The sequence below is a fragment of the Triturus cristatus genome, chromosome 6 (assembly GCF_964204655.1).
Source record: "Triturus cristatus chromosome 6, aTriCri1.1, whole genome shotgun sequence".
In the NCBI taxonomy this organism is placed as follows: Eukaryota; Metazoa; Chordata; class Amphibia; order Caudata; family Salamandridae; genus Triturus; species Triturus cristatus.
Genome location: NC_140589.1, coordinates 1804446113 through 1804466665, shown reverse-complemented (window position 1 = coordinate 1804466665; position 20553 = coordinate 1804446113). Strand labels below are relative to the sequence as shown.

General features: G+C 45.1%; 1 long non-coding RNA gene across 1 annotated transcript in view; it reads right to left on the bottom strand.

Moving 5' to 3' along the window:
* LOC146822044 (uncharacterized) overlaps positions 1–20553 on the bottom strand; it is a 176093-nt gene that overhangs the window by 30825 nt on the left and 124715 nt on the right. The window contains exon 3 of the long non-coding RNA XR_014963223.1: positions 12440–12560. This is a non-coding gene — a long non-coding RNA (uncharacterized LOC146822044). The remainder of the gene's footprint in view (positions 1–12439; positions 12561–20553) is intronic.

The following is a 20553-nucleotide window of genomic DNA, read 5'->3' as shown; positions in this document are numbered from 1 at the left end:
CACTATTGCAAACAAGTCTAGAAATTAACAGGAGGTGTGCTACTTGTAGTGTCTCACGGTCTAGTGTTTGAGAGACCGACACACTGCATCCGCGGGCCAGGCGTGGCCTGCGGGGTACCAATAAAAGGAGCCGCCCGCTCGGGGGAGTGGTCTCCAAACTGAGTACAAGGTGTGGGCTCCATGTGTGTTCGCCGGCTCCGCGCTAAGCGGCCTACTATAGGTCCCTGGGCCCCAAATAGCAAGCGCGTTACACTGCCGACGAGGCGGGACGTCTGAAGACCCGCGCCCCTGCTACCGAGAGCCCGCCGCGCACCGGAGAAAAAAGAAAAACGAAAGTGGATCGGAGCGCCGACAGTCAGCACGCGCGCACGTGCACCAGGCCTCACAGAAGGCACCCGTCCTCGCAGCATTGCCGAAAAGGGGGAAGGAAATACGGTGAGTGCATCCTCACACGTGCCCCCATAAAGACAGCCAGCCTGTTACCATAGGGAGCCACAAACAAGCCCAAGGCACACCAACAGTAAACTGAGCCCCAAGGGAGGCTGCTGAAGGCAGAAGGAAAAGGGAAAAGACAGAATACATGCCCACAGTGCACCCCACCTGGGGATCCACTACCGCCAAACTGCAACAAGCCAAAAATGACATGGTAAAAGGCATTGCTACTCACTCTGAGCCACCACAAACGATATCGCAAGCAAGCACGACTGGGGTAAACCACCTGCCCCACGAAGACAAGAGAGCAACTAACAAGGGGTACAATGGGAGACAACGACCAGGGGGCAGCACCAGGCCCAGGGGCAGCACCAGGCCCAGGGGCTGCACAGGCCAAGCAGCAGTGCCAGTCCACGCTCCATTCCAACACGCGGCATCTGGAGTCTTGCCCCCGTTCAGTGAGCTGGAGGACCCTGCGACAGCCTCTCCCCGATGGAAGATCTGGATGGAACGGCTCAACAACTACTTTATCGCAACCAGGGAGACGGACGACGCAGTGAAAAGATCCTTACGGATGGAGTAATAATCTCTTAACCGACCTATATTTCTTTTGGTGTCAATAAATGCTAAACAAAAATCTTAGTGTGAATACATCAATAATTCTCTCGGTTATGGGGAATTATTGATGTATTCACACTAAGATTTTTGTTTAGCATTTATTGACACCAAAAGAAATATAGGTCGGTTAAGAGATTATTACTCCATACTTTTATCTTTTTCCCCCCTCTTGGACCTAAAAATAATCGGAGATAACCTTTTCTCCAATAGGTGAAAAGACCCTTACTCCTGCATTACGCTAGGGATGAAATCTTCAAGCTATTCAAGCATTTGCCCAACACAGAAGCAGCCGCTGATTATAACGCGGCGGTGGCCGCCCTCGACGCCCATTTTGATCCCCAATTGAACCCAGATTTCGAACGGTTCAAGCTGCGCCAAGCTCGACAGAGAGAGGGGGAATCGATGGACGTATTTTATGCCAGGCTTCGTGAGCTCGCCAGCACATGTACAGAAGATGACCAGCCGAAGGAAATACGCGCGCAGCTGATCCAAGGGTGCCGAGATAAGACGTTGAGAGGACTCATCCTGCGCCAACCGAAGATCGCGCTCGAAGATATGCTAGTACTAGCAAGGTCACACGACCTATCAGCAGCCAGAGCGAATGAGATGGACCAGGCACTTATCAAACCCCAGGGCCGGTCCGACCCTATCAAAACAGAACGGGCAGACGCTCTCCGAGTCAAGCCAAGAGGCGACTCATTCAGAAGTCCAAAGCTGGAAGGGACTAAGCCAAGGTGTGGGTACTGTGGACATGAACCACACGCCGCAAAAGACTACCCCGCGCAGGGAAAAAGATGCACCAACTGTGGAATACCCAACCACTTTGCCTCCGTATGCCGCAGACGCACCAGAGGACGCGAATTCCGAAACCGAAGGCCTCCGACAAAGCCCATAAGGCAGCTATCAGTGACAGAAGGAATGCCGCCAGAGGACCTGAAAAGGAAGGGTAGGAGATACCAGGAGGCAAGTGAAGACTCGTCGGACGATGACGAGGGAGAAGCGTACCTGATCTCGTTTGCGCGGGAGCTCAAGTTACGCCACAGGCCTCAACCAACGTGCGTAGTCCACGTGGCGGGAACGGAAGTAAAAGCAGTCATCGACACAGGTGCCACCGTCAATGTGATGGGCCTCCAACAATATCGACGCCTGAGACCCTGCCCTCCAGTGAAGCCATCCAAAACCAAAATATACGCCTACGGAGCGGACACCCCACTCCCATTGAAAGGAAAGATCACAGTTCCCGTCAAAGCAGATGACCTGGAAGTCACAACGACAATACACGTCATTGATAGGGAAGCGGACACCCTACTAAGCAGCCACACCGCAGAAGACCTTGGACTGATTTCCTTCGCAAGGAGAATCCAGACCCACCAAGTAGAGGAGCTGCTCAATCAGTTCCCTGAGCTATTCCAAGGACTAGGACGTATCAAATGCGACCCGGTCAAACTGCACATTGACAAAACAGTTGTCCCTGTTGCCCTGCGACACAGAAGAGTCCCATTCCACCTGCGACCACTAGTGGAAAAAGAGCTAGAGACCCTGGAAAAACAAGGTGTCATTGAGAAAGTGTCGGGACCAACACCCTGGGTGTCCCCAATGGTCATCGCGGAAAAGCCGAAGCAGCCAGGAGCCATATGACTCTGCATCGACATGAGGCTGCCCAACAAAGCGATACGGAGGGAACGCCATATCACGCCAACAATGGATGATATTATCGCAGACGTAAATGGGTCAAAGTGGTTTTCGAAAATCGACTTAAACGCAGGATACCACCAGCACCCGTTATCTAAGGAAAGCCGCTACATCACCACGTTCAGTACCCACCTGGGGCTACGAAGATATAAAAGACTCAATTTCGGATTATGTTCAGCGGTGGAAGTGTTCCAAAACACAATACGAGAAATGTTGTCAGGCTTACCCGGGGTGTTAAACGTCAGCGACGATATTTTAATCCACTCAGCGACGGCCGCGGACCACTACAAGCACCTTCGCAACACCCTAGCACGCCTCAGAAAACACAGGGCGACCTTACACAAGGACAAGTGCCAGTTCTTTCAGCCTTCCCTGGAGTTCTTTGGGTACGTGTTCAACCAAGAAGGCATCCAGGTAGACCCAAGGAAATCACAGTCTATCAAGGACGCACCCGCACCTACAACACCGACCGAGGTGCGCAGTTTTCTAGGTATGACAACATACTGCGGGAGATTCATCCCAGGATTACCCACTCGAGCAGAACCCCTGCGAGCCCTCACAAGATCAGACGCAAAGTGGCAATGGGGGCAGAAAGAAGAGGAAGCATTCCAAGGAATCAAAGATGCTCTTCTAGGAGAAGCCACGCTGGCATATTTTGCCCCAACGAAGAGAACGGAAGTCCTCGTGGATGCAAGCCCAGTAGGACTCGGCGCAGTGCTGGCCCAGGACCACGAACCAGGTTGCTGGGTAGCGTTATCTTTCGCCAGTAAGTCCCTGACACCTACGGAAACCAGATACGCTCAAATTGAACGAGAAGCGTTGGCTACCAAGTGGGCCTGCAGCCACTTCCATCTATACTTAAAATGACAACCGTTCACAATGGTCACAGACCACCAACCACTAGTGCTACTTTTCAGAGGGACGGCGCCGCACCCACCTCCACACATCGAGAGATGGACAGTTCAACTACAACCGTCCTAGAGAAGGTGTTTGCCATGTTCGGGTTCCCGCATGAAATCCGCAGCGACAATGGACCACCATTTCAGGGAGCCGAGTTTGCCGCTTTTCTAAGACAAAGAGGAATACATCACCGGCGGATAACCCCTCAGTGGCCGTAAGCCAACGGCGATGTAGAACGCTTCATGCGCACACTAAACAAAGTGTTTCGCATTGCGGGCGTAGAGCAAGCAGACCCGGAAAAATGACTCCACGAATTTCTGAGGGAATACCGAAGCTCACCACACTGCACCACCCAGAGAAGCCCGTGGGCACTGATGCTTCATGGCCCATGGAGAGATCTACTTCCCACCAGCCCAGGGTGGTCGCCACCCCCACTGGAGGCAGAGGACGTGCAAGACCGGAGAGCCCGCCGAAATCAACGGGCAAGTCTCCGTCGACGGGCCACACTGAGGACACTCCACCGGGGGGCCACCGTCCTCCTGAAAATTTAGAACGAACTATGAACCAGGGCCCTGGACAGTCACCGCGAATCACGGGACTATGGTAACCGCCCAAAAGGGAGGAGAGGAGGTATCCCGAAACGTGTCCTGGTTCAAGGAAGTGCCCCCAGAACACCACGAGGGGTACACCGAGGGACCAACAGATGGCGCGCCGACACCGACACCACAGACCGCGGAGACCACCACCGGGTCTGTGGTCAGCCCAGGCCCAGAGAGCAGACTTCCCACCATTCCGCGACTGCGATGCTCTCCGCAACGGTATAGTCTAAGGCCGAATCCTCGTCCCAGCCAGCGGTTGAAGGACTTCGCCTGCTGAAGATGTCCCAAGGCGGCAGATGGAAGACACGCAAGTACCACCACTTTGTGGTTGAACTGTCTGAACTATTTGAGTTGTGATTGTGTTTTCATTTGACCAAGTTGGATAGGGATGTAGTGTCTCACGGTCTAGTGTTTGAGAGACCGACACACTGCATCCGCGGGCCAGCCGTGGCCTGCGGGGTACCAATAAAAGGAGCCGCCCGCTTGGGGGCGTGGTCTCCAAACTGAGTACAAGGTGTGGGCTCCATGTGTGTTCGCCGGCTCCGCGCTAAGCGGCCTACTATAGGTCCCTGGGCCCTAAATGGCAAGCGCGTTACACTACTAACGCACACCTCCCAGTAAATTTTAGGTAGAACACTTTTAGCTGCAAATGAAAATTTAGCAGAAATGCTGACACAATGTCTCCATCTGGTATTCCCTTTAACTCTGGGAACAGTTCAAAACATACCAGAACATGGCTGCTAATAATGTTAATACCAGGACAAGTTTCTTTATTTTTGCATGGTTAACTAAAACCATTGCAATATTAACACTTAAAAGAATAAAAGTTTAACCAAACATTCAATGTAGTTTCATCCACCTTTGCAATCTTTTTAAGCACTGTAATTATAAAACGAAAATCTTCTAGTAAAACCCAAAGATAGGGAAAGTTCCTTACAATCTAAAATCAGAATTAATAATAGTGGTATTAATAAATGTCCTTAGTTCCCTGGGAGCTACCAGAGGCAGGGAAGGTTCCTTACAGTCTAAAATCAGAATTAATAATAGTGGTATTAATAAATGTCCTTAGTTTGCTAGGTACTACAGTCACAGATTTTTTGCTCCAGCCGTGCTTGCCCATTGACCAAAATCATGTAATGTATATTGTACAGATTTTCTGGACTTCTTGCAAGGTTTCCATCAGGCGCGCAACACCCATTGGACTCACCGGGCTTCAGCCCCCCCCCCCCGTCATGTGTGTCAGCCCGGCTGAGACAGCCTCGCGGGCTGGCGTCCGTCTAATTGCAGCCGGACCCGAGTACTTCACAGGTCTTTAAAAGACCATTTACTCGTTAATGAGGCTTTTGTTGTGTTTTCACCCCTTCTTACAGCCACTCTGCCTATGGCTGGAAGACTTAGCCCCCTCCCGAAATCTTTTTCAGCCCCCCCCCCCTGAAATTTGGCTCTAGTTGCCCGCCTGGTTTCCATTATAGTACAGGTGGTCTGTCCTTAGTGTAGTCTGACAAAGGTCTCTACCCGTGTTCAGGACGACCTGCTGCGTCAGAGCATTGTGGTTGATATTTCAAGTTTTCGGTACTTTGTGCATTTTGTGTTCTCCCAGTATAAGGAATTTTACAAATCTACAATTCTATTGTGTGTTTTCCGGGTTTAAACAGGCTAGCACTGCTTGTCTCCTGGCGCGGGTGCCTTTCTGCTTGAGAGGTGCTTTTAGGAGCTGTTGCCGTTCTTGGTGCCGTTCTTGCTTTAGCAGATTAATTTTGTTGTTGCACAGCCTACACATGTCTTGTACTGTTGTCCTCAGCCTTTTCCAGCATGTTTTCCACCATGTTTGCTTTGGGAGCACAGACTTGCATTTAACATATAACCCCCTAGGCACCGCCACTCCTATTACCTGCCTTTTCTTGACATCTTGACCAAGCTGGTCTCCAGCTTTACTTTTTCTTATTCAGACCCTCATCTAATGAAAAACTAGCCATTCGTGGTAAAACCACTTCTAATAATTGCTTTACTGACCGGCAATTGTGACATTACCACACATTTATATTTAAATGGGAAGTAATATGCAAAAAAAGTGTAGCCGTCCATATTTCTTTATTGAAAGGGGACAGGCAGCACCAACATTTTGCTGCTGCTAACAGCCACAGATTAACCATGAAGGGACGCTGTATTATCACACTTCCTGATGCAATAAAGCATAGTTACTGACATTTGAAAACACTCCCGGGACACTTTGCAGCACAGGGCTGCTGTAGATAGAAAGTTCTTGTTTGCGTACCTGTGTGTAATAAAGAGGAACAGCTTCTGCAACAATATTACACGGGACAGTCTCCAATTTGCCAGGACTGTCCCTGCAAAAACCGGACTGTTTGCAACTGTGAATAAAGCAGCTTTTCTCCAAGTACCAAGATGATGATGAATGCACGTAATTCACTTACCTCACATTTAACACAATTTATTTTCAAACTCTTTTCATGCGATGCATTAGTTCCTTGAACAAAAGTCCAAATCCACAGACTATTTGTCAAATAGAAACAGTGTATCGCGCTCTGTCATCGCGCAGCGTTTATTTTTTATAATCTCCATGACCAAAGAGCAGGATAGGTGCCTACACACTTTATACAGGTTTTTACACATAGACAATGATTAGGAGGAAGTTGGGCTAAGTGTGCAGCAAGACAAATATAACATGAAACTATACTACGTGAAATTAGGCCCTGATGAAGTTCCAGTTGAGAACGAAACGCGTTGGTTGGTTTGATTGCTGATTTTACACCTTTTGCATCAATAATAAAACCACTCATTTATGGGATGAAAATGAATTCAGCATGATTTCTGACCTTTCTCTGGGTCATAGAACAATGGACTATTTCCAAGCTCTCGCCCTATTAACTATTGACACACAGTCTGTGGCCTTACACATTTCTTCTTCAAGGGACTAATGCTCTTGAGGCGCCTTTCATCAAAAGGAGTTTGTATCCAGTATGGTGGTAGCTGAGCCCCAAAGTGATGAGCACCAATTGTTTGTTCTTTTAAGTTTTACATAGCGCAAACTTGACCCGCAGATATCGGGTATCGGAGCACTTGACATGAGCACCAGTTTAGTTACAAATGGACACATTCATTTTTTTGTTTTTTTGTTAGGCACAGGGAGATTAAGGGATTTGCCCAGTATCACAGGATGTTGGGTGTCGTTGGCGAGACTCGAACCCGGTTCCCCAGCTTCGAGGTCGACCGCTGTAGCCGTAAGGCCACATCCTCTCCGATTTGAATTGAAGATTACGGTATATGTGCAACTTGGGCTACCTTAGCTGCCTTTATTTATTTGGGATGATATATTTCCACTCCGGATGAAATTCACAAATGACATTCAGTACTCTTGCTCACATGTTGTTGATCGAGGACTTTTCTTCAAACTCATTCGCTAGTTTTGTCTCTGCCGCTTCTGATGGACAGATGCATCCACTACTCTACCCATGAAAGCTGACCTCCAGTTGTTTAATCTAAGTATCTCTTTTCAAATTGGGCAATGTGGCCTCTAACTCTAGAACTAGTTATACTTTGAAAAAGTTTAAGGACCTGATTTGTATGTTGCCGGAAATGGTACTCCATCACAACAGTGACGGTACTCCTGCCAACTTAATGGTCTGCCCGCCAGATTTAAAAGTGGGGGGACTTTTGGTACAACGACTGTGGAGACTACCCCGTCTCTGCCATGGTTAGACCCCTCTGAAGACCCAACGGAGTAAGGGCTGCCGGGGGTCGACCTGTTTGTCCGCCCACCTAATTTAGATGGCTTCAGATACAGGTCAGATTTTAAGACCTGTCACCTTTAGGAAACCCCTGGCAGTAATAGGCAGTAAAAACTGTACAATGCCCCCCTCACCATGGGAGATATTTTCAAAAACAAAATCTTGCTTTGGAGTTTTCTTTTAAAATAAAAAGAAATTGTACTTGCCGTATGGCTCTGTCATGCTTGATGGATCCTCACAGCACAGTTACAATACAATGATAGGCACAGTCTTGACGGCTGTTCTTGTAAGTGCTTTAAATGTCCACCTCAGTAGCTCTACCTGGGCGACAGAGCAAAATACTCCATTTCTCTGGCAGAGGATGGCCTGACCGCCAATAAATAAATTGGACCCTTATTCTGCATATTCTGCCTATTTCTTGTAGGGGATCTAGAATTTGAATGTCTAAACTAAGATCCCATGTGAGGGGGCTCGGTAAACGTAGAGGAAAGAGTCAAGGATCTATATGTATGCTAGTAGGAAAGATGAAAAAGCTGGGGTTCTAATTGACAATATCCTCAAGTCAACAGTGTCACCATGAACATTCGTTACTTTCTTTGCACACGCAGATGAATGCTATGGTTTAATTCCAACCGGCCTCATGTCCACAGCCAAGGGAGATATATGGCCAACGCCACATATGACTATGAGAACACTCTATTTATGAGGATCGCAAGGAATTCAGTCTCCTGGGAATGGTAGGGAAAGGCTTATTTTCTAGTGGACTCCACAGGTTGAATTTATTCTCTGTGTATTTGGAATTTAAATACTAGCTAAGTTCACATTTAGATATGGTGCACAATATTGTACCCCAAAAAATCATCTGACAGAAATATTGTGTCCAAGACAGCACCGCACTGGAGTTAATTATAGAAAATCTATCCCAAGTGGGACAATATTTTGTAAACAATATTTAGGGCACTATGTTTCTGTTGGATGATATTTTTGCTAACCAACTGGAAATTAAAACGTCTCTGGTTAACACCAAAGCCTGGACTGGGAGTTGCAAACAGCCAGCACCTCAGTGCCTAGAGGCATGTAACTTGCAAGTAAGTACATCCATCCATTGCCAGCTTGTCACAGCATCTTTGCACAGGTATTTATAGAAAGAGAAAGTAGTTTTTTATTTATTGATTTCTATCTCACACCAAGCAGACAGAATCATATCTAGGTACAGGAGCAGGGGAGCAACCAACAGAGATTAACTAAACAAATATTAGCAGGCAAGGACTTCCACGCCTTTGGGCAAAAGGACAGCAAATTTGTCTCAGCAAAATTTCCAACAAGATTGAGGGATTGTAGTAAGAGCTGAATCCCAGAACTCTGAATAGGAGTATTGAAACCAAGTCAATTCATCAGCTTGATAATAGGGACCCAGCCAATGACCCCATTCAAACATCACTGTAGCAATCACTGGTCGCCTGCGTGGTGACTGCTCGAGATCTGAAATTGAATCTTGTTCAAGATTTAGCACAACTGAGATTAACACAAGGCTGCCTTTCCAGCTCCAACCACGTGCATCAATCAATAGCAATCTGTGTCTGAGTGAGTGTGATGTAGATATGTCTTGGAGTGATTGGTTGCAAGAGCATTTCTTTTCACTGGAGTCAGAAGGGCTAATTTCCTAACTCTGAGCATCTCTTGCTGGCCTGTAATCTGCCTGGAAGCAGCTGTTGGAAGAGAAAGGAGTCAGGAGCTATTAGGCCAGGGACCCACAACACCTGTGCACAGTGGCGGAGGGAGGTCCCCTGGAGCTTGGGGGTCCACCACACCACAGGGGCTGCAGGGGCTAATGTTACGCCACTGAGGCCATGCCGTGTCACGCTAGCCAAGCGATGAACCACAATATGAAGAACTGAACTATTCTAAACTCTATGGGCCCGACTCACAGAATTAACTTAAGACAAAATCCTAAACTTACTACTTTTGGTATTCACAGAATGCACTTACTACTTTTGGTATTCACAGAATGGATTTACGACTACTAACTTTACGTCTGCACTCGGGCCGGAAATTCCGGGCCGGAGGCGGAGCTTCCGGCCCAGAGGAGGGGCTTCCGGGCAGGAGGCGGAGCTTCTGGCCCGGAGGTGGGGATTCCGGCCAGTGGCCGGAATCCCCCATGGCCAAAATCTCCACCTCTGGGCCGGAAGCTCCGCCTCCGGGCTGGAATTTCCGGCCCGAGTGCGGACGTAAAGTTAGTAGTCGTAAATCCATTCTGTGAATACCAAAAGTAGTAAGTGCATTCTGTGAATACCAAAAGCAGTAAGTGCATTCTGTGAATACCAAAATGGTAGTAAGTTTAGGATTTTGTCTTAAGTTAGTTCTGTGAATCGGGCCCCATGTGCTTGGAAGTCATGGAGGTCTATGTCTGGTAATACAAACATTATTGGGATTTTTATAGGGCATAGTACGAGCTGTACTGTTAGGTTCCTTATTTATTACTGACAATTACTACACTCAGTAGTACCCATTTTATTAGGGTTGCAGAAGTCACAGGACTGGAAAATTGTGTCATGCTGACGTGGAGTTATCTAGTAGCTCTACATTTTGTCAGAGTTTGAAAATGTGAAGCTCCCTTTTTTGAACCTTACATGTTTTTAGATCTTCAATATTACCTGGTTCTTAATAAAACTCTAGTGATGTATGTGTGCCCTGCTGGTCACAGGCTTTATGTAAGCAGGAATATCTGAAATTTAAAGTGCTGTGGATACTGCAGTCTTGTGTGCGTGAGATCCAGTTGAAACCTGATTAGACAAGCGCTGACAAAGCCAACAGTTCTTGCCTTTGGTACGAATTGTCTTTGTCAGTAGTTGTTAGCCATACTGTACAGCATCCACCATCCTGTGAAGCACGACTAAAGAGTAAACAAAGACAGGCAATAATACACGTCCTCTCACATCATTTTTTAATGTGCAGGTAAAACGCATGATCATATGTACAAAATGACACAGGTGCTTATTTAAAATTTACCGTAAATAAACGAAAGGAGGAGCTGGAAAGTGTTTTTTCTTTTTTGAGGCACTTGTAGGGGAAACCATCATGGAGGGTGCAGGGTTGGTCAAGCATCATGGAGGTGAAGGAAGCTATTATGTTGGTGAAGCAAAATGGGTGGGGCAGAAGTACCATGGAGGGAAGGGGGAGCAGAAGTAACACAGAGGGTGCAGTTGGGGAAAGCAATATGGAGAGTGGTCAAAGGAATACGGAGCTGTTGATGAGCACACAAGTGAGAAAGCAATGTGGGCGATGCATGTGAGCGCGAGCATAACACAAAGGAGGCAGGAGAGAAGTACACAGGCAAGAGAAAGCAACATGGATCGCTACAGAGAGGAAAAGAGCAGTACAGAAAGAAGACAGATGGAAAACATGCAATTTCATGGAGTGCGTTAAAAAAAATATTGCTTTAAAAGTAAAAAATGGAAGGTCACATGTAACGTGTTCATGCTCCAGAGGAGGGACAAATACAAGAGGAGGAAGTAAAACTACACAAGTTGACGAATAAAAAGCAAGCAAATGAGAGTGACAGCAAATTAAAACAATGGTAAGCGATGGGTGGGCTCTAAGCCCACTGTAAGCTGACAATAGGTCTTTTCCCCAACAGGCAGCTTTTTCAGTCTGGTAGACAAGACTTAAAAAACACAGTGTGATGACCAGGTGCCAGATAGCAACATGTTGTTGTGACTTTGCTTGACAGCATACTACACACTAACAAGTACAAGGATGGATGGTGCTTACTTTGGCCCCTCATTCAGCCCCCCCTCCTAAAAGACAGAAGGGCTGCCAAACAGAACACCTTTGTGTTCCCCCTCCTCACTCATTGAGTGCTATACAATGTCGGTGCAGAAATCAAACAGCAATAAAAGCTAGATTCACTATAAGCACCAGAAAACGCTGCCCCCTTTGATTGGTTATGGTGCAAACACTGATACCTGTAGATCTTTGCACGCTTGGTAACCACTGGGAAACCCCACTGAACTCCACAACAAGCTAAATATCGAAAACGGGGAACCCTGCTTATCACATACAGTAGTGAGTACTCTATTGCTAGTCTCATTAGTCTTCCAACCTACCTTCAAGGCGAAACAATGGAGTGTTTTGGATGCAGGTTCAGGGTGGATTTTGTTCAGGGACGTCACGTCAACCAGAGCGATGAGGGCGGGCTCTATTCTTAAAAGGGTAGGTCACTTGAAAGGTTTAAATCAATCAGCATTATGATAGTCACTGTTTGGTCGCCTCCTACTAATTGTTTTCCAGAGGAATCTAGAATTGGATGCTCTTCATATGAGTCATTTTCAGAAATATTTCCTGGCATAACACAGCTTATGAATTTAATAGTTCGAATTTTGTTTATACATATAAAGACTGTGCCCCGCAATCTTGCACATTGTTGAGCATCTTTAAGTATATCCTTACCTAGATTGACCTTTTCTTGTTTGGTGATCTTGAAGAAGGGCTCATTTCAAACTTTGGACCATAGATTTAGAGCTTTCCTCTTGGCTGGACTTTCCATTAGCATTATCTCACCAGTTAGCTCCTTTAAAATATAGATGTGAATGAGATATAATTAGCCTAAAGTCACTCCTTATCTTAAATTCCTGAGAACAAACTGCATTTACTAGAACTCTTGCAGGCCTTATACTCAGGTATATCATAACCTAGTTTATCGGCATAGATTTTATCTCAAAACCTTTCAAGGTGTTTACAAATTTCCAACGTGGGTGGCAATAAATACTTTAGGAACGTTATAGTACCTCCTTCTGCAACCAGAGCACCTCAGCTATCTGGCATGGTGAACCCGATAAACTTAAATGCGTGACTTTTACATATAATACAATGAAGATGAATTGTGATTTCCCACTGGTTCATCACACTGCTGTAATATTTTCTGTAAATAGAAGAGGACGGGAACAGAGGCTCTCTGAAGGGTTTGACACAGACTTCAAAAAGGATTACAGGGCAACACCCTCCAGTCCTATATGCAATTTTAGTAAACATTGACTGTATCTTGAGGTCTGAAACTTAATAGGTAAAACTCTGTAATCAAGATTTAATGAATCAGTCACAGGTGTATTTATTATTGTTGATTCAAAAGTTCTTTGGAAGCCAACATGTGTTTCATGAAAACATGTTGCTTCACCAGGGAGATACAACATATATTGGATAAATGCTGTTTAATAATGCACAGCATTTATATAGAAATAAACCAATATTGAAATCTTCAACAGTTCACAAGGTAAAGAAGAAGATACAATGTTCTTCATATTATGTTTAGAGACCCCTCGGTGAAATCCAGCAATCGATCATAGTATCGAAATTGTGAAACCGCTGTACATCCAATGATCAATACTACTAGAATACGAAATATATCTGTGGGCATTATTTATGATAAATACGAAGAACATTGTATCTTCTATTCTACCTTTTAAACTGTTAAAGATTCCAATATTGGTTTATTTCTATATAAATGCTGTGCATCATTAAACAACATTTATCCAATATATGTTGAATGGCCCTGATGAAGCGACATGTTGGCATACGAAGAACATTGGAATCAACAATAATACATAAACCTGTGATTGATTTATTAAATCTTGATTGCTGAGTTTTACTTATTAAGTCTTAGACCTCAAAATACAGTCAGTGTTTACTAATATTTAATGTGTATGCAGTAGCAGTCTTAGGAGTATCTCAAGTACTTTGATTGATGGTGTTTTGCCTATACAGTAGAAAAGAAAAAAAGGCAACAATAGTTAATTGTGGCCTCATTTTATTATAGGGTTAGTATAAACAGCCAGTGTCAATATATATATTTAGGACTGAAGCATCCTCCCCACCAATAGAAGCACATATTAAATCCAACATACAGAACAGTTAACGGAATTAAACAAATGAAATACTTTTTTAATGGGTATTATTCAAGAAGTGTAAAACAACAAAAATGATTAGTGCTCAAACAGGATCACACAAAAACAACCTATGTGCACACACATCTATATATGTTGGCGTGCCATAGAGTATTTTAGAGTTGACTGGCGTAGAGTGGAGTGGCGTATCATAGAGTGAAGTGGCGTGTTGTAGAGTGTTGTAACATGAAGTGACGTAGAGTGTAGGGGAGAGTTGTAGAGTGTAGTGGCGTGTCTTAGAGTGGAGTAGAGTGGAGTGGCGTGTCATAGAATGGAGTGGAGTGGTGTGTCGTAGAGTGTCTTTTGTCATATGTACATCTTTTATTTGATTTCAATAGGTCACCGGCATACCGTGATACTTCCTAGATAGTTTCAGGGAAGTACCATGGTACTCTGTAAACGTTTTACAAAATAGATAAAACAATATAAATAATTTTCCCTACCCCCTACAGACTTTCCTAAAGTGCCTCATTCCTTCCTATGGATTACAAAAACAGTAATAAGTTATATTCCACGTCCAAACCCAGAACAAAGACAAAGTGTGGTCTAAACAATATGGCTGCCTTTATATTTTGTCAAGGCTTTCATAAACCAATAATATTGTGTTTTATCATCGCTATGTAGTGCAGTATGCCGCAAAATTATTGAAGTATATGGAAGCCCAGTATATCACTAAGTTTTTGTCCCTTCTTTCTTAACACCTCCTGAACTAATTTACATCATATAACAAAAAAAAAAACCTTTTCGACACCATAATCTATCTTCTTGCCAAATGTCATGTAAATCCATTCAGCCATTCTGCCACAACATCTGAGTAAAAAGTCTATGGAAAATGCATTGCTGGAAAAATGGGTTTTAGACCCCTCTTTTTTCTCTGCACACCCTTAACTAATCACCATGAAACTTTGCATCATCAGCCAATGTAAAAAAAGGAATAGGTCTGAAACGTTTCGTGGAAATTCATCAAACGGAGGCCAAGTTGTTACCAATCAAAAATCAGAGGAATTCCTATTTTCCGGAATCCTAACTATAACTACAGGGTGGGCTACCACCACTCTGTCATAAATATATATGGCAGTTATAGTTAGGATTGTGTTTCCATAGGAAATGTATTTTTTTTTTTGTTAATAACTTTGGCGCCATTTGACGAATCTCCACAAAACTTTTTTTAAAAGTGCTCAATTTTTGACTAGTTTGCACATGGAATGCTTCCGGGTGATCCATCAAGCGGGACTGAGAAAAAGGGGGGGGGGGGTCAAAAAGTGTTTTCCCTATTCATTTTTACATAGGAACTTTAGACACACCTACCGCCCAAACCGCTGAATGGATTTACACCAAATTTGGCAGAAAGCTAGATCATGGTACAGAAAGAGTGCTTTTTGTGATTAGGTGTAAATCGATCCAGTAGGTTTTGAGCAATTAATGTTCAAAAACTTTGTATACCTAGGGACACGGAGCCTCCGTGAATCCAACACACCACATCACCCAGGAAGTGGTGACAGTCATCTTAGGACTCGGGATTCAGTCCAGCATCCTAAAAACAGCAAAAAAAAGACATAATGGGGATGGGCTAGGGGCCGAATGGGGGTGCTGAATGTTGTAGTTAAGTGGAGGGGGGGGCACATGGCACCCCACCCTGAGCCTAATAAGGCCTCTGGGACTCCATACCTAGGGGCTGCCATTTTCATAAAGGTGAGAGGGGTGCACGGCGCCCCTCTCAATATCTAATATGGTCCCAGGGACCCCGCACCCCCAGACCGAAATGCTTGAAAAAGGGGAAGGGAGGCTGTAGGGCCCACCTCCCAGAGCTTAAAAAGGCTTCGGGGACCACATCACCCGCGGCCGAGTCATTAATAAAGGGAGGGGGGCACTTGGCCACCCTTCCTGAGCCTAATTAGGAATCAGGAACCCCCATCCCCTGTGGCTGAAATGTAAATAAAAAGGGAGGGGGCCAGGCCCCCCCACACCTTAAAAAGGCCCTGGAGACCCCATCCTCTGGGGCCGCCACACATTATAAAAGGGAGGGATGCTGCACAGCCCCCCTTCTTGAGCCTTTAAAGGCCTGTGGACCCTACATCCTGGGGCTAGCTCTGTGACTTTGTCCTGGAGATCCCATCCCAAGACACAGCAGTTTCCCTGACCACACTACCACGGGCAGGGAAACAAAGGTCCGCTCTTGTCTGGCTGGAACATTCTTAATTCTCCCACTAAACGCGAGCAAACATACAAGTCTGCTCCTACCAGGCAGGAGCTTTGAAAATGATCCAGCTGGCTGGAAGCAGACTTGTGTTCTGTTTCCTTGACCGCAGGAGTGTAGGCAGTGAAAAAGAAGGAATGTTGCTCCCACTTGGGGGGAGCATGTAAAGATAGGTGCTCCAACCGGGCAGGAGCAATTCCGTCTTCCACATCAAGCTGGGAACCGGCTGGGTCAGTGGTGCCCAGTGGCTCCCCCATGGCCCCTAAAGTGCTAATTGACACCCATGCACGGACCTATAAAGCAGAAAGGCCCAGAGGATTAGGTCTTTGGGGCCTAATAAGGCTTGGGAGTGGGGACACATGGCCCTCTCCCCTTTTTTATTATATTTGGCCCCGGGGTATGGGGTCCCCAGGGCCCAAGAAGGCTCAGGGGCAATCGCCCCCCTTTCCTTGTTTAATTCTGTTTGGGCCCGAGGGATGGGATTCCCAGGGCATAATGAGGCTACAGGAGGAGGGCTGCATATCCCCCTCCCCTTTTTATTTTCTTTGGTCCTTAAGGATGGGGTCCCCAGGGCCTATTAAGGCTTGAAGAGGGTAGCTGCATACCTCTCGCTCCTTAATATATTTGTTTTGACCCCAGGGGCTGGGGTCCCTGGGGCCCGAATACCAACCCTATGCCACATTGCCAAAGGCTGTGTATGACGTGGGTTGGCAGCCTGCGGTGGGTTGGCTGCCTTTGGTTGGGATGCCACAGGGACTGACTGTACGCCCGTCCCTGGGGAATTTTTGACATAACATTAGAAATTAATGGCATAATGTGTGCATCAATACGCTAGTCTTAGACGCATTCTTATAAACAAGTAACGTAAAAACATGTCAGTTCAGACAACACTGTTATTATTATTATCTGACCTTGAAATTGAGAGAACAAAGCACTTGTCCAGACTGATGTCGCATCATGATGATAGCATTTATGGGTGATTACTTCTGTATTGGTATAGCGTTAATGGGTGATTACTTCTGTATTGCGATAGCGTTAATGGGTGATCACTTCTGTATCAGGCTAGCGTTAATGGGTGATTACTTTTGTATTGAGGTAGCATTAATGGGTGATTAATTCTGTATTAGCATAGTGTTAATGGGTGATTACTTCTTTATTAGGCTAGCGTTAATGGGTGATTACTTCTGTATTAGGATAGCATTAATGATGATTACTTCTGTGTTGGGATAGCATTAATGGATGATCACTTCTGTATTGGGATATCGTTAAAGGGTGATTACTTCTGTATTGGGATAGCATTAATGTGTGATTACTTCTGTATTGGGATAGCGTTGATGGTGATTATTTCTGTATTAGGCTAGTTTAATGGGTGATTACTTCTGTATCAGGCTAGCGTTAATGGGTGATTACTTCTGTATTAGGCCAGCATTAATGGGTGATTACTTCTTTATGAAATAGCATTAATGGGTGATTACTTCTGTATTGGGATAGCGTTAATGGTGATTATTTATGTATTAGGCTAGTTTAATGGGTGATTACTTTTGTATTAGGCTAACGTTAATGGGTGATTATTTCTGTATTAGGTTAATTTAATGGGTGATTCCTTCTGTATTAGGCTAGCGTTAATGGGTGATTACTTCTGTATTGGGATTGCATTAATATATGATTACTTCTGTATTGGGATAGCGTTAATATATGATTACTTCTGTTTGTAATGGAATAGCGTTAATATATGATCACTTCTGTATTGGGATAGCCTTAATGAGTGATTAATTCTGTATTGGGCTAGTGTTAATGGGTGATTACTTCTGTATTAGGATAGCATTAATGGGTGATTACGTCTGTACTGGGATAGCGACAAGTTCAGTAGGTTTCCTATAGAGAGCTGCCCCTGATTTTCTTTCCTTGTATAGCAAGATCTGGGAAGTTTTTTAAATTGTTAATATAGACTGTGGTACATTTTATATCTTGATGTGTAGTGGTGAGCCATTTGAAAAAGTTGTCAAGGAGAGCTAAACCGCCCCTCAAGGTCATAAAGGTGTAATCTATTTAGGGCTTCCATAACAAAATGTAGGCAAGGAAAGGGTCATTGCCAGTCAAAATGATATTATTTCAAAGTCATCTACATACAAATTGGGCGCACTGGGGGCGAAAGCACCTCCCAAAGACGTACACTTGACTTGGACATTGAAATCTCCTTCAAAAGAGAGTTTTTAGTAAGGACCACGTCTGAGCAAAATGTGAGAAAGGGAGTGGGTTCGTCACTGGGGGGCAGATTTACAAGTCCCTTGCGACACTTTTGCACCACCGTTGCATCACTTTTGTGACATAGCGGGGGCATAAACAATGCAGCCAATATACAACGTGACGCATCTAGGGAGATGGGTCACGTTGTAAAGCCCTACATCACATTATACCTGCGTAAGGTATAATGTATGCAGGGTGGGTGTTCCCAAGCAGGAAAGCCTCATAAAAGTGATGCAGTGAAATCTGCAAAATGTCACTGCGCCACAAATTCACGCCTGATTGAAGCAGTTGTAAGGAGTGACGCAGTAGAATAAGTTTAGGCCTTAACATGCATTGCTAGAGTTGGGTGGTGCTTGCGACATGACTCCAGCAATGCGTGACGTTTGGGCCAACAGATGCGTCAGTATCGCAGGCTGGCACAGGGAAACTGACGCATCCCTACAGATGCCTCAGTTTCTTGTAAATCTGCCCCTACATGCCTAATGTGTGTTTAGTTTACCAAGGTCCCACCCCCCTGTGGGTTGTTTGTATATAGGGACTCAATATCCACAGTCACCATAGGTGATTTCAGGATCAAATAGAAGGTCTTGTATTTGATTAATAAAGCTGCTACTGTCCTCCAGATAACACGTATAGAGTATAGAATAATGTCTATATTGCTGCCTCAAAACATTTTATTTGTAACTTCTATTCAGAGGCGTCCTAATGAAATAACCAACACTGAGTTGGAGCCGGACTGAATCCCCACTGCTTTTGGTGCTACATTTAGGCAGTGTTAAGATAGGGGTGTCTTCTCTCGCTAGCATTATTAAAGAACGTTTGTATGTCACAATATTGATTATGCCGAAAAGGTATGAAAATATAGGGAAGCCTACATATATTATTCTTTTTTTACATCCAGATTCCCCTTAAATTAGGTTTAAATAATGGTAACCATCGTCATAGACTACAAGTATCAGATTAGTTTATTACAATTTGCAGTGGTTATACGAAAAATATAAATAGAGGATACATTTGTGAGAGCACCATGCAGACACTCTCTGGCATTGCAAAGTCATTGACACTTCAAAACCTTGGAAAGCTTGGGGCACTGCACTGAATCTTTGGAAAAGTCTCTGCTAGATGTCGGTTTTCCTAAGTTTTGAATATTTGCATCTCAACGGCTAAGACTGTGCACTGGAATAAAGGCGTGGTTTCTGCACATCATCTGGGAAGGTCTTGGAGCTGACCATGTATGTATTTCTAAACTAAGAATCTCATTTCACCTGTCTTGCCACAGACCCCTGCTTGCTATGCAAGTTGCTCATCTCACCGGTCCCATGGTCTACCTGGTGTTTCCATCCTTCTTCTTCTGGTGACCCTACATCAGGTCCCCTTATTCCCTTCTGGTATGGTGTCTCTTCTGGTCCAACCCTCTCTATGGAGGTCCCTGCCTCCTGTGCTCATCAGTGTTTCTTCTGGTCTCCAATACCGAAGAGAATCTCTTGCTGTGGTGCATAAAACAGTGTCACATCACTTCTTCTTCTGGTGACCCTACATCAGGGACCCTTATTCCCTTCTGGTATGGTGTCTCTTCTGGTCCAACCCTCCATTGCTGAATCGAAAGTAAGTGACCCAAATGTCCTTATATGTAAGGAAGCGTGGGAGAAAGAGTCTCCCAGTTGCCGCTTCACAAGGGTACACTGTTGATGTATATTGGTCTCTCTCGGTTTCACGTGTAATATCTCTTTGGTGGCCTCCATTTATGGTCAGCAGCCAATCAGCCTGTTCTTGGTCAACATTTCTCTGCATAGAACCTGAATCTAGGGCACAACAAGCCTGCCTGATGTAGCTACTTCCCATGTGCAGGAGCCCCTGGGAGCTCAGCAGAAAGCTGTTAATAATACTTTACAAGAGTGGTTTGGGTTCAGGTGTTACAGTGGGGCCCCATGCCATGTATGGTGCTAGAACTTCAGCCAGCCCTGGCTTTGTCGCCCACAACTCGATTCTTTCTGAATGTTTGAAAAAATGAATAAGAGATCTTAATATAGCACACAAGTGACCTCAATCGAGGTATCTAAGCACTGTAACTGATTAGGCTTCTGACCTAGGATTTAAGAATTACCAGGTGAATGAAGAAGTAAAGACACTTTGTTATACATTTGCAGAAGAGACAATGGGAGGGAATATTTCTAATGGTG